This window comes from Plectropomus leopardus, chromosome 4 (genome assembly GCF_008729295.1).
Source record: "Plectropomus leopardus isolate mb chromosome 4, YSFRI_Pleo_2.0, whole genome shotgun sequence".
Classification (NCBI taxonomy): domain Eukaryota; kingdom Metazoa; phylum Chordata; class Actinopteri; order Perciformes; family Serranidae; genus Plectropomus; species Plectropomus leopardus.
The window spans coordinates 3,281,618-3,295,231 of record NC_056466.1 but is presented as its reverse complement, the minus strand read 5'-3'; positions in this window follow the sequence as shown (position 1 = coordinate 3,295,231).

The window sequence follows — 13,614 nt, the reverse complement described above, 5'->3', positions numbered from 1 at the left end:
GTTGTACAAACTTAAATTTTTCTTGGGGAGTATCTGCCCCGAACTGTCTGCAAATTTGACAAGGATATCACTTAGCTGAAGAAAATTGCTCAACATGCTGACTTCATATAATAGGCATTGTATTTATTTATTTTGCTTGACAGGTGCAAGCTAATGATAGCATGGTGATCTTAGTTGCAATATGAGGTTTGGATTTGAAAGTCTGCGTGTGCATGTGTGTGTGTGCGTGTGTGCGTGTGTGCGTGTGTGTGTGTGTGTGCGTGTGTGTGTGTGTGTGTGTGTGTGTGGTCACAATCCAGTTATATGCAGCCCAGTGTTGACTAGCAGTTTTAAAGAGGCTCACTGTCACACAGATGCGCTCAGCTCAGTCAGATTTGTGTTGGTAAAGGTTAGGACACAAATGGGAGGCAGAGGAGGTTAATTACAGAGAATAGGTGGGTGGGTGGGTGGTTGTGAGTTTGGAGGTTATTAGACAGTGGATGGAGAGCGACTGCTGGTTTGTAGATAAGAGATTGCAGTACATAAATTGATTGGAGTTGAGTTTTGGGAAATCCATCCGTCTGTGGTTAGCCAAAATGTCAACTTTTGATATTGTAGGACTGAGACTGATGGGATTTTTGCTCCATAAATAAGTAAAGAGATGTACTGTAAAAAAAAAAAAAAAAAAAAATCACAATATCCTTGATGTGTCCAATGATGCGTTCTGTCATCTGAACTTTTAAACAACTACAATGATCTCTTTGTCTCTGTTGGCTCTTTACATCACTGCTGTTTGGGAGTTTTTTTATGTGGATTCTCCATCTCTCTGATTTGTGGTCTCAGTAATGATTCTATTACAGATACCATGCTAAATGTTTCTTTGGGGACTTGATCAAATTAAACTCTCTTTTTATTTTTTGAAAAAAAAACCCAAAAAACCAAAAAAAAAAACATTTGTCTCTTACTGTGACTCTGAATGCACTCTTCAGTTGTGTAATTGGAAGGCATTCGAAACGTTTATCTCTTGTTCGTATGGAGGTTGAATGCAGTTTTAAGCAAAATTGTCCTTTGAACGAACATAATATTTTGTAAATAACATTAACAATTCACAACATTCAACATCAGATAACAGTTTTCAGTGAACTTGTTTTTGAAGTTCAAAGCTCCATCCGTTGATGGAGACATAATTGTGATATTAAGTATTAGGGTGTTTTACAAGAACTTGCAGAATACATCTCACATCTCTACAGCATACATATGCAGCAGACTCATGTCCATAAGCCCTGCTCTCCTGAGTCCATTTTAGACATCTTCATTTAGGGTATCTGGTATTAACAAGTTGATGCGATACTAGTGCTTGATTTTCTGAAATTTAAAATCTGTATGTGACAGTATGTGTTGCAATCAACTGGAATGATTTTAATGTATAAAAACCAATCTAAAAACTTGAATGAAGCACCTGTCTTAACAGTATGAATGTAATTTATGGCAGAAACAGTGAAATTTGTGGTAAAAATAACAAGGAAACTGGAGGAAGGAAACAAGGAAATACCTGATTAATAAAGTCAGTACCAGTTAAAATGCTAAACAGTAGTTTTATAGACAGTAGGCACTAATTCTCCTGCAATAATAGATCCATATATCATTATAAGTCCATTTAGATAAGTCATTCTGGAATGACATGGAGGACTTGCAGAAAAGTGTGTGTGCACTGCTAGTTGCACTATATATATGAGGTAGGGGGTAAAGTGAGCAAGATGGCGCTGTGAGTGCGGCAGCCAGTTACAGCGGCTTTTACCCACTTTCTGTGTTTTTAGCTATTATTGTGGTTTTTCTTTTCTTGTTTATTTTTTTCTTTCAAGTGGTAATACTGCACTTGCACAGCACAACTATGCATGTACAAATGGCCACGCTATTAGTCTGTTTTTTACTTGTTTTCGGACTTTTAAAGTCCGCATCTGGAGACCCGTTCAGCAACGGCTCCATTGTTTACACACCGGAACCGCTGTTGGCGCTGTGCCAGGCCAGGACACCGTCTTGGGAGAGACCGGACATCCCCGCCGAGCTCCGTAGGAGGACGAGGGGATGCAGGGCAGGAGTGAAGCGTTGGGAGAAGAGGAGACGCTACAAGCCGACGGTCCCGTCCATCATCATGGGAAACGTGAGGTCTCTTCCAAACAAGATGGAAGAGCTGACAGCGCTGACCCGGCTGCAGTGGGAGTATCGGGAGTGCAGCCTCATGATGTTCACGGAGTCATGGTTGAACGAACTCACTCCGGACTCGCTCATAACTTTGGACGGGTTTCATCTTGTCAGAGCGGACCGGAGCTGGAGGGAGAGTGGTAAGAAGAAAGGCGGGGGCCTCGCGATGTATGTGAACGAGAGATGGTGTAATGCTGGACACGTTAGCATTAAAGAGCAGCGCTGCACGAAGGATGTTGAACTGCTGGCGGTTAGTTTGCGCCCTTATTATTTGCCGAGGGAGTTTTCACATGTCATTGCGATTACAGTGTACATCCCCCCCTCAGCTGATGCTGCTGCTGCCTGCGAGATCATCCACAGTGAAGTGTCCAAGCTGCAAACATCCCACCCCCAGTCTCTGATCATCATCTCAGGAGACTTCAACCATACATCGCTCTCCACCACTCTCCCAACATTCAGCCAGTATGTGGACTGCCCCACTAGAGACAATAACACCTTGGACCTACTGTATGCAAACACCAAGGATGCATACAGCTCATCACCCCTCCCCCCGCTGGGTCGCTCAGATCACAACCTGGTGAGACTGCAGCCCATTTACATACCTATGGTGAAAAAACAACCCCCCGACCATAAGGCCAGCTATAAGACCAAGATGGAAACCTACTTGCAACAAAATAACGCAAGGGAGGTCTGGAGAGGCCTCAAAACCATCTCTGGTCACAGCAGAGGCCAGGTGAGGGGACCTGAAGCAGGAGACCAGGAGTGGGCAAACGAGCTGAACCTGTTCTTTAACAGATTTGACTCTACTCCCACTCCTCCCCCCACTCATCAAAGCACCGACCAGCTGGCTCTTTTTTCACACCACCTCAGCTCTCTGTCAGCCCCATCACCTCCACCACCACCCCTCATCAGCCCCTCCTCCGCCACCCTCGGCCTCTCCATAACAGCTGATCAGGTGAGAAGTGAGCTGAAGAAGCTGAAGGCGAAAAAGGCCACGGGTCCTGATGGCATCAGCTCCAGACTCCTGAAGGACTGTGCAGATCAGCTCTGCCTGGTTCTTCTGCGCATCTACAACCTGAGCCTGAGTCTGGAGAGGGTCCCAGCGCTGTGGAAGACCTCCTGTGTGGTTCCTGTCCCGAAGACAGCGCACCCCAGGGAGCCCAACCACTTCAGACCTGTGGCCCTCACTTCTCACCTGATGAAAACCATGGAGAGGATTGTTCTCAGAAACCTCCGCCCCCTGGTGAGCTCACATCTGGATCCACTGCAGTTTGCGTACCAACCAGGCATTGGAGTGGATGACGCAGTCATCTACCTGCTGCACAGATCCCTGACTCACCTGGAGGACACCGGCAGCACTGTGAGAGTCATGTTCTTTGACTTCTCCAGTGCATTCAACACAATCCAGCCTTCACTGCTCAGGGGGAAGCTTGAAAGAGCGGGAGTAGACTGTCACCTGGCTGCATGGACCATCGATTACCTCACCGACAGACCACAGTTCGTGAGGCTTCAGGACTGTGTGTCGGATATGGTAGTCTGCAGCACCGGGGCCCCTCAGGGGACAGTGCTCTCCCCCTTTCTCTTCACCCTGTACACTTCAGACTACCACTACAACTCTGGGAGCTGTCACCTCCAGAAGTTCTCCGATGATACAGCCATCGTTGGGTGCATATCTGAGGGGGACGAGCGGGAGTACAGGACTGTCATCACGGACTTTGTCAACTGGTGTGAGCAGAACCATCTCCAGCTCAACGCCAGTAAGACAAAGGAGATGGTTATTGACTTCCGCAGGAGGAAGACACCCCAGACTACACAGGTGAACATCCAGGGTCTGGACATTGAGATGGTGGAGACCTATCGATGATGGATGATACCTGGGTGTTCACCTTAACAATAAACTGGACTGGTCTAATAACACAGATGTCCTGTACAAGAAGGGCCAAAGTCGTCTCCACCTGCTGAGAAGACTGAGGTCCTTTGGAGTGTGCAAGACTCTGCTCCGGACATTCTATGACACTGTGGTAGCATCTGCTCTTTTCTATGCAGTGGTCTGCTGGGGAGCAGGGAGCACAGATCGGGACAGAAAGAGACTGAACAGACTGGTCAGGAGGGCCGGTTCTGTCCTGGACTGCTCCCTGGACTCCGTTGAGGAGGTGGGTGAGAGGAGGATGTTAGCAAAGCTCACATCCATCATGGACAACCCCTCTCACCCACTGCATGAGACTGTGGGGGCTTTAAGCAGCTCCTTCAGCAACAGACTGAGACATCCACCCTGCAAGAAGGAGCGCTACCGCAGGTCATTCATCCCATCTGCAATAAGACTCTATAACATCAGCATCACTGGCTGATGGGAACAAAACTGGCTTCATCCAAAATTCATCCCAGAGTAATTTGCACAACAAATTTTTGTACTATTCTCTAATCCATCTTTTGTGTACATACTATTCTATTACTTAATTATTATTATGTGTACATACCTTATTTCCTCTATGTACATACTTATTTTATTACTTATTTATTGTTATTTGTTATTGTTATTTTCTTTGTTACATTTCACTTTTCTTTTTTCATGCTGCTGTAACATTTGGAATTTCCCCCAATGGGGGATCAATAAAGGAATATTCTATTCTATTCTTCTATTCTATTCTATTCTAAAGGGCGATAAGGAGAGTTACAGTGAGATAGCATGTGTTTCCTGTGCAGCGTGCAGTGGCAAATTGGATTGTGGATGTGTATGTGTGGCGTGCGTGGTGTGTTTGTGTGTGTGCGTGTGTGGTCCAAAGGCCACTGTCAAGGTGTAAATGTTTATATCTACTGAGGAAAGTACAGAAGAAACAAGGATATACAGAAAGGAAGTCTGCCAAAGAGAAAGACTGAAAGTAAAAAAAGGAGAGCAGGGAATTCAAACAAACATACTTCATGTTTTGCTTTGCAACATAAGCCTCACAAATGGAAAAAAAAGCCTGATTGTTAAGAGGTTGGTGTAAAATTAGCCTGTGGATGCCAGTGATGGTCTGCGTTGGTTGCCATATTCTGTTGTGTAAACATGAGGACCATGCTGCTTCATCCGTGGCGTCCTGGAGCATAAATGGCTGATGCAGAAGGATAACTTTGGATATTTGGATAACTAGGATGTCTTTTTAAAGACGAAATAACACCAAAATGTACATTTTAACTAGTTTAATTAGATTTGCCATCTTATATTATTTTATGTGTGGTGTGTTCTGTATACTTGAAGTTTTACATTATTGGGGATGGAGGCTCTAGATAAGCCCAATGTGTTTTCTGTCTCTCCCTCCACTGCATGTCTTTGTCATTCTTGAGTGTATATGTATTTATAAAACTGGGTATTGTTAAGGGACATACCAATTTTTTTTGCCCATGCACATTAGTTCTAGGAGCAAAACATGCTCTCCAACCCAGTCAGATCTTTGTCAGCTTTTTGATATGAGAAGTTCAAGTGCGGATTCAAAAGTTTTCTGTTTCTATTCAATTTGTGATTTGGAGTCAGTCTGCAGACGTTGAAGATGCAGTTTTCCTCGCCTTGCATATACAGTACATGTGTGATGTGTGCATAATTGCACTCCTGCTTTGCGTTCACAGTTAACACTATAATGATCTTTTGGAAAATAAAACAGCTTACCAGTTTTGTGAAAGGTCAAATCATTCTTATTCTCTAACTATATTTTAGTTTTGGGATATCCGTTTTAAACATGCTTTCTTTGAAAAAATTGCATTTAGACATAATGACAATGAGACATATTTGGCTAAGACACTTAGCTACATAGCTAGAATGATTAACATCTTAAGGTGGCACCTGCCATCACTGCTTGGTTGCATGAGCCATCTGCTTTATCTTCCTTTATCATCTTTATAATATTTTGCTTCTTCAGTAGGCTAAAGTTTAGCTTTCCCTTCCTTTCTCTCTCTCTCTCTCTCTCTTTCTCTCTCTCTCTCTCTCCCCCTCCCTCTGGTCATCCTCCTCTTCATACAGTGGCAATGAAGAACATCAGCTCCACAAATTAATTCCCCCTTAACCCTTGTTGGCCCTCTTCATCGTCTCTGGCAGCTTTATGGGATAACTCTCCTATCAATTAACGGCTAATTCTGTTAGCTGTCATGTATGAAGCACCTGGGTATTTCCTCAGCTTATGAAAATGCCAGATCATTTAAAGGAAGTGTCATCTCTAATTCTGCCTGCACATTGCGGCTTGTTGAAGGGGAAGAGGGCATACGAGAAATAGGAAATGTTGAAAAGATTAAGCAGGTGCAATTAAAAAAATCCAAATGAGCGTATCCAGTTAGCCTAGTTCTTTGTCAATAGTAACATGCTGCTGTAAAGTTAACCATTTGTGCATCAAATTGGAAGTCAGTCAGTTGGAAGTGTTTTATGTCACCTTGCAGTTACAATAGATTTGCCATGCATTATTTAAATTCAGTAGTTTGCATAGAAATGCAGTTGTAAAATCATTACTACACTCCCACACTCCTAAACTGTGTTTAATAAAAGCACCATAGACACCTGATATGCAGAAAACCGTGTACCAATATATGTAAGCACTAGTTGGTTTCTCCGGGGTGTTTGATACAGCTGCAATGTGTAGATTGCTGTGTGCACTGCGCTTAATTGGATTGTGGAAGCGATTGAGTACAAACTAGGGATGTAAACAAATACAATAGTATGAGATATTATGGCCCATTTTTGGAGGGACTGCAGGTACCTGAAAGGGAATTTTGGTTCAAGAGCCCTGTAACTGGTTAATCTGGTCATATGGACCCACAGACAGTTGTTGATATTAATAAGTTAAAAAAAAATAGCCACAGGCATAAACCACATGTAGCCTCATAAAATCCTGCCAACTGTAGGTTCATCCACACCTACAGAGTTGGCATACCTGCATCTATGTGCGTGCATACAGCAGCATAAGCACCCCAGTTCTCAGCAATACAGTCAAGAAGCTTTGAAGACTCACTGAAGCCCTAACTGGTAGTACTTACTCCCTGAAAAGCACAAGCCCAGAGGCCATCCCACATTCTTCTAATCTGAGAAGGAAATGTTGCTGAGGCAGAGACAGCACAGAGGTGTTTATGTAGCAGTGATTTGCTCCCCATCGCAGCCACTGCAGCCAAACAACTACTTAGTCCTCAGCAGCGTCTCTTCTCTTTGAATCAGTGGAAAGATGGAGAGATGAGCCGATTGCACTACATGGACTGGAGCCAGCTGGCTCGTGTTGAATCCAGGATAGAGACGCACTGTTAGCTGACATGAGATATGACCTGCAGCAGGAATATTCACCCACAGCCACTTATTCTGCCACAAATGGTGCAAGTGAGCGCAGTGACTGTGGTTGAAAAACGTGGGTTGTTGTTTGGCGTGTCTTATAAATTTGATTGGTTTTATGAAGTATGCTATATATTTCTAAATGAAAAGAAGTCTCAGGGTATAAAAAGCATTGAAATTCCCTTTTGTCAGCAGCCATATTGAAAAGCTTTGAAGGAGCTGTTGAATTTCTGGTTGCTACTGTGGAATTCCTCAGTTGTAAAATCACAGAGGATTTAGTTGCATCTTTCAAAAACAAGTCATCTATTTTCTGTTCAGCTTCTGTACCGGCGACAGCTGTGGCTGGAGGTATTATGTTTTTATGTTGTCGGTCTGTGTGTCCTATTCTCGTAATCGAGATAGGAACTTCTTGAGGGAATTTCTTTAAATCTTGCAATAATTCTCTAGAATAAAGTTTTATTTGTTTTTGCTGCTCAGTCAGTTTGTTGCTCCAAAAATTTTCCCACCCTTTGGCAGCCTCAGTTTTTGCCCTGGGAGGCTAATTTTTTTTTCAGGCCTGGAAAAGTCATTGCATTAATAAAAACCATTGACAGTAAAAATCACGGCATGTTGTTGTGTGTAATGAAATCAGTACAGCAGTTTATAATGAACTATGTCCATGTAATGTAACATAACTGCAAATTTATTTCCTGTATCCGCTAATTAATTTTCTATAGATGTTTACATTTACATTGCTGTGTGTGTGGGTTAAATTTTTCATAATATACGTTTCTTACGTTTCTAAAAAAAAACAACAAACAAACAACTTAGGTTGTAAATCAAGAAAAGACAGCCATTTATGTACAACAAGTAAGAGTATAAACCTAAAACACACTAATCATACACCTGAGATTCAGACCATTATATGCTCAACCGTCCTCTCATTGCATCACCCCTTTTTTCAGCCTCAGCCAAATATCGATCTGGCCTCTAACAGCATCATAACTTCAAATAACTCAATTTTAAACATCCCATCAATGTTTAATTTTGTGTTTTACAAGGAGTCATGACCAATCAAGTGTGGCACATTGAAATAGATTTCTGGTATGATATGAGTCTGCTGGACAGTAGCATTCACAGATCCATTGATAGATTTTTTTTATGATGCACAAGAAATCTTCTTTTTTTGTGCTTTCCAATTAAGATCGCAATAATGAAATCTTTGGAATACATAAGCTGAGCATTCACACGGCCCTTAATGTCTGAAAACAATGCATTATCAAGCAATCTCATTGACATTCATTTGTTAGTCAAAATAGACACTAATTAGGTTGAAAATTGTCTGAAAAAGTGAGTGTTATGCACAGTGGCACTTTGCTTTTTAGATGTCAAATGGGATTTGGGTGTACAATTTGTAAACAGCTAATGATATCATGCGGGCATGACGAATGTGCTCGACTACACCAGCAAACACTTTTTGTACAGTACTGCAACATCTATGTGGTTTTGGATAATTACTGGTTTCACATACAATGATGATAAATCAGCTGTCAGGAGCCTGAAAAATCACCGCATATTCACACACAGCTGGGAGAGCAAATCAAGTTAGACAAACAGCAAATCAAGTTTAAATAATCTCATGTGGCTTTTTACGGTTCTTTTCCAGCTTCTAATTACTGAGTAGATGAAAATTTTGCAGTCAAAACATCAGGTGGTATGTTTATTCTATTTTGCACAGTGCTTGTGGTTATGTCAGTGTCTTGCTCAACAGGGAATTGAACCCCTAACTGTCAGCGCTCCTCTCTTGCTCTGCTCCCTCCTCAGTGGCCCAAAAATCCATTTCTGAACCGAGCAAGTGTGCATGTTTGGTGCGGACGGGGATAAGCGCTCATTTGTCAGTGTTTGTTTCTCCATGGGAAAGTCGATGAGCAAACGGTTTGTGTTGTTAGCTGAGGGAAATGTCAATGGGGGACAGTGGGAGCAGCACTGGTCTCTTCTGGGCCTGTTAAAACCTTTCATCTGAGTTAGCCAAAATCATTAGGAGCCTGCCATGTTTGCTTTTTGGTGCTTGCAGTAGGATCTGTGTGCCTGTTTGAGGCTGTGTGGGTTTGAGGTAAAGTCTTAATGAGTGTGTGCGGGCCTCTTTCTCTGTCTTAATGCTCGTCTGTCTACCCGTGTATGTGTTACAGTTTTCCCTGAGCTTGGTCTTGATGACTCTGTGTTTGTGTGTGTGTGAGAGAGGGAGAATGTGTCTGAGTGAGCCACGGGCCATTAAGCCTTCAGGACGGTCTGGAGCTCGCTAATGAGGATCTGTGTCACATCAAAACACATCAACACCAGGCCTAGTTAGCTAGCTTCAAACACTGTGTCGGTGTAGGTATGTAAGTGTGTGGTTACTTGGGTTATGTCTGGCAGTTTCCCCATTTTATCTCATGGTGCATCACAACATCGTCAGAATTAGGGTGACCATATTTTCAAACCTTCAATCTTGGACCACAGGTCCGTGCACACACACATGCATGTGGCTCTGCATGCATCACAGGCCTTCAGCCCTTAATTCCCGGTGAAAGTAGGGTTGGACGATAAAATGATAACAATGTCAATCGCGATGATTGAAGTATGTAGTCAATATAACGCATTCCAGCCATGTCCGCTCCGTTGTCATGCCCCGCCAGTGTCTCTGCCAGTGTCTCCGCCGGTGTCTCCAAATGTCGGCACCGCTCTCATTCTCTGCTGGTGTCTGCTCACGTCTCCGCCGGTGTCTCTGAATCTTCGCTCCACTCTCATTCTCCGCCAGTGTCACCGCCGTTAACCGTTCTGCTCTCATCTTCCTCCAGTGTCTCAGCCGGTGTCCCCCGCCGGTGTCCGTTCCACTCTCATCTTCCGCCGGTGTCTTCATCCACGGAGCAGGTCAATTTTCAGCGGCACTGGATGGAGCAAATGATTGTCTTTTGGATTGAAGATCCACAGAAATGGAGCAAGATATAAGTATATTATAATATCACATAACTCCCCAAATATACCAATCGATATAACAGAAGGGCCATTCAGCTTTAACCCACCCATTGCATACAGTATTTTACTGCTCATAACAGCCTCCGTTGGAGAAAACTGCAGAAACTACACCCATTTGTGTTGAACAAAGTGATGAATTTGACATTTGAAATCATGAACTAGATAACACATATAAAGATGGTACACTACGTTTTTTTTTCTTTAAATGTTGCTCACTCAGTGTGACCCTCAAAAAGCTCTCTTACACGAACACATTTTTAAGCCCAAAGACACTAGACTTGCTCCCCAGGCAAGCTGATCTAAAGCACAGGTGTCTGACTGGTCGGCACGCCAGTGGTTCTTGCATGAAACATAGACATAGATGCTCTATAATCCAGCGCCACTCGAAGTAACCGTCCCACTTCATTGTCTTTCCAGACAAAGCTGTCAGTTTTCATGCTTACATTCGCCATCATCTTTTTGTTTGTTTATACTCGCTGCTCTGTAGAAGAACGCCTTTATGCGCAGACACGTGGTGTTCTTCTATGGTGTGTCATTAAAAAGTTACTGTCCTGGCATGCATGCTACAGCGTTTCCAGTTGTTTTTGCAGATCTGAGTACACGAGGATCGTTTTCACAATGTTATCATACGGATTAGGATTTTTAATAAAAAACACAATCTCATTTTCAAAAATATCTGTGTCCATGTGGACAGGGTCTTAAACTGGATGACAAAATAGAATAGATTCAAAATAGATAAACCTAAAACACTTTTTGCTCTACAGGCCAAGAAATAAATCAGTGCACGTGAATCGGGAATGCAAATAATAACCTAAAACACAGGCATGCTCTCTGCAAGCGAGAAAACACAGATATACTTCTAGCAAATTCTAGATGTTCACCCACCCTGCTTTACCCTCTATGTGTATTTATTGTTGTGAAATATTGGATCTGTTCATGGAATATAAACACACAGAGCAAATTAGCTAAATCCTTCGGAGCATTGCCAGTAAGCTGTGACTGTGCCTGTGTGGGCAGTATACAGTACATACTGTACCTCTTATGCATTAGCCTGATTGGTGTTCAAAATACAATAAATCAAAGCTGCATGAAGGAAAGCTCAGTCTGCCTTTTTTTATTTTTTGCCAAGAAATAATTCACTGTACAGACTTTTCTTTCTCTCTGTGAGTCCTTGTGTGATGTATGAGCCGGCTGCTGACATGTGATCAGTAAAGGTCAAGCCTTGCTTGACACATGCCGTTAATCACACACAGGTGCCACTCAGAGCTAACAACACCATCTGGGGTATGGTTTTTTTAATTGCCTTTTAGCTGAGTACCAAACCAACACATTTACGGCAGAAAATTAGCTTTGTTGTCTGTGGAGAACAGTGACTGGTAAATCAACAGTTTACCAGAAATCACTTAATAAATAAATAAATACATTAGCATTATGCTTTAAAAAAACAACAAAAAAAAACAACCCACGTGCTGGGTACTTATATCTATCCTGCTTAGTTATTAAAATATGTAGATAACTTTGCAATACCTGAACAATGTCTTCTTGTAGCCGTAAAACCAAAGCATGATTTAAATAAGAATTTTACATGTTTTAAGTGGATATCCAATCTGTGGTGATGGTAAATGCAGTCAATAGAGACAATAAAAGGCTCAGTGTGTGCTGTATTGATGGACGATCTGAGTTTTTCTTAGTTTTACTTCCTGCACAGCTCTTATTGCAATGCCTACATGTACAAGGATGCATTGTACCCAAGCTCCAAATGCTCAACCCCCAAATACTCCCCAAACCTGCCCAGCACACAGGTGGCTGTCGCTAACACAACTTTGTTGACAAAAAGTAAAGGTGTCTGAAATAAAGTGCATCCATATGCGGGTTTCCATTACAAATGTACACAAAAGTCAAGCAATAGTTTAGAAATGTTGATAAAACACATTTCTAATCTCGGGATAATATTCCAAGAAGATGGATGTTCAAAACATTAGCAGATTTATTTCTAATGCAGCCACCACACTAGCTGTTATTATTTCCAATCGAAAGCGATGTAGGCTTGTTATGCGAGCGATAATGGAAATTTAAGCCCTTTATACGTGGGAGGGACTTCTGGGAGGTGATAGTCCACAGTATCACCTCTTGTAGTGCCTGCTGCATCGTGCCAGAGGGAGCCAGTTCCTTCATCATGTGACCTATAAAAGACAAAAAAAAAGTGCTTCTATTGCAGTTTTGCGAAATATGTTTTTTTCACATCACCTGAAATGCCACCTCATGCAAGCTTTAACACTTATTTGTGCTACAAATCCAGGCTAATCTCCGGCTCAACTCTGTCCAAGTGTCCGTTTTTGCTGGCATCAGAGGGCGATTTCCAAACTTGGAGTTATTCTGTAACAGCTAGTCTTTAACAGTGACTGTCTGTTGTCTCAGGGGAATTATGGCTATTATGCAACAGTGTGACACAGTAACGTGGATCATTAGTTCAGATTTAACAAGGTGGTGGATATGCATGTAGACTATGATGTTTTCCTAAATGAACAATTAGTTTTTCAGGTCACTGGCAGTGGCAGTGATGTTGATGTGGGTGCTCTCTTCTTCTGTATAATTTAATAATGAAATATTTTTGCACAGCCATTGACTTTTTGGAATCTGTTGACATTTGTTTCAAATAAACACCAAGGAAATGCAATTCTGCTATGATAATTAAAGGGACATTTATTCCTCCTGTTGCTCTAACCAAACCTGTTCTACCCAAAGTAGCAGTTAACCTTTAGACTTTTAAGACTTTGTTTTAATGTTTTGAAGGCTGAAATCATTATCATTACATAGAAGCCTGTGTTCTTATTATATTTCTGACAGATTAATGGGAGCCATGCCCCTTTATGCATTACAGCTTCAAAAAACCTCACCTTAGGGTTAAGGATTGGACTGATCATTAACGTTGGACTGACCATTAAGTTTCTTGTGCTTCGAGTTCACTGCTGCTCTAAAGTGTTCCTTTTTGATCCCAGAGATAGCATGTTAATGAATTCAAGCACCTATGAGGCCACAGCACAGAGATGTGTGACAATATTGGATGTAAATTGAATCCCACTAGAATTTTGTGTTGTTTTTTTTCTCCCAAAATATGATTTAAATGAGAAATTTTCCCAGAGTTACTTACATGTCTT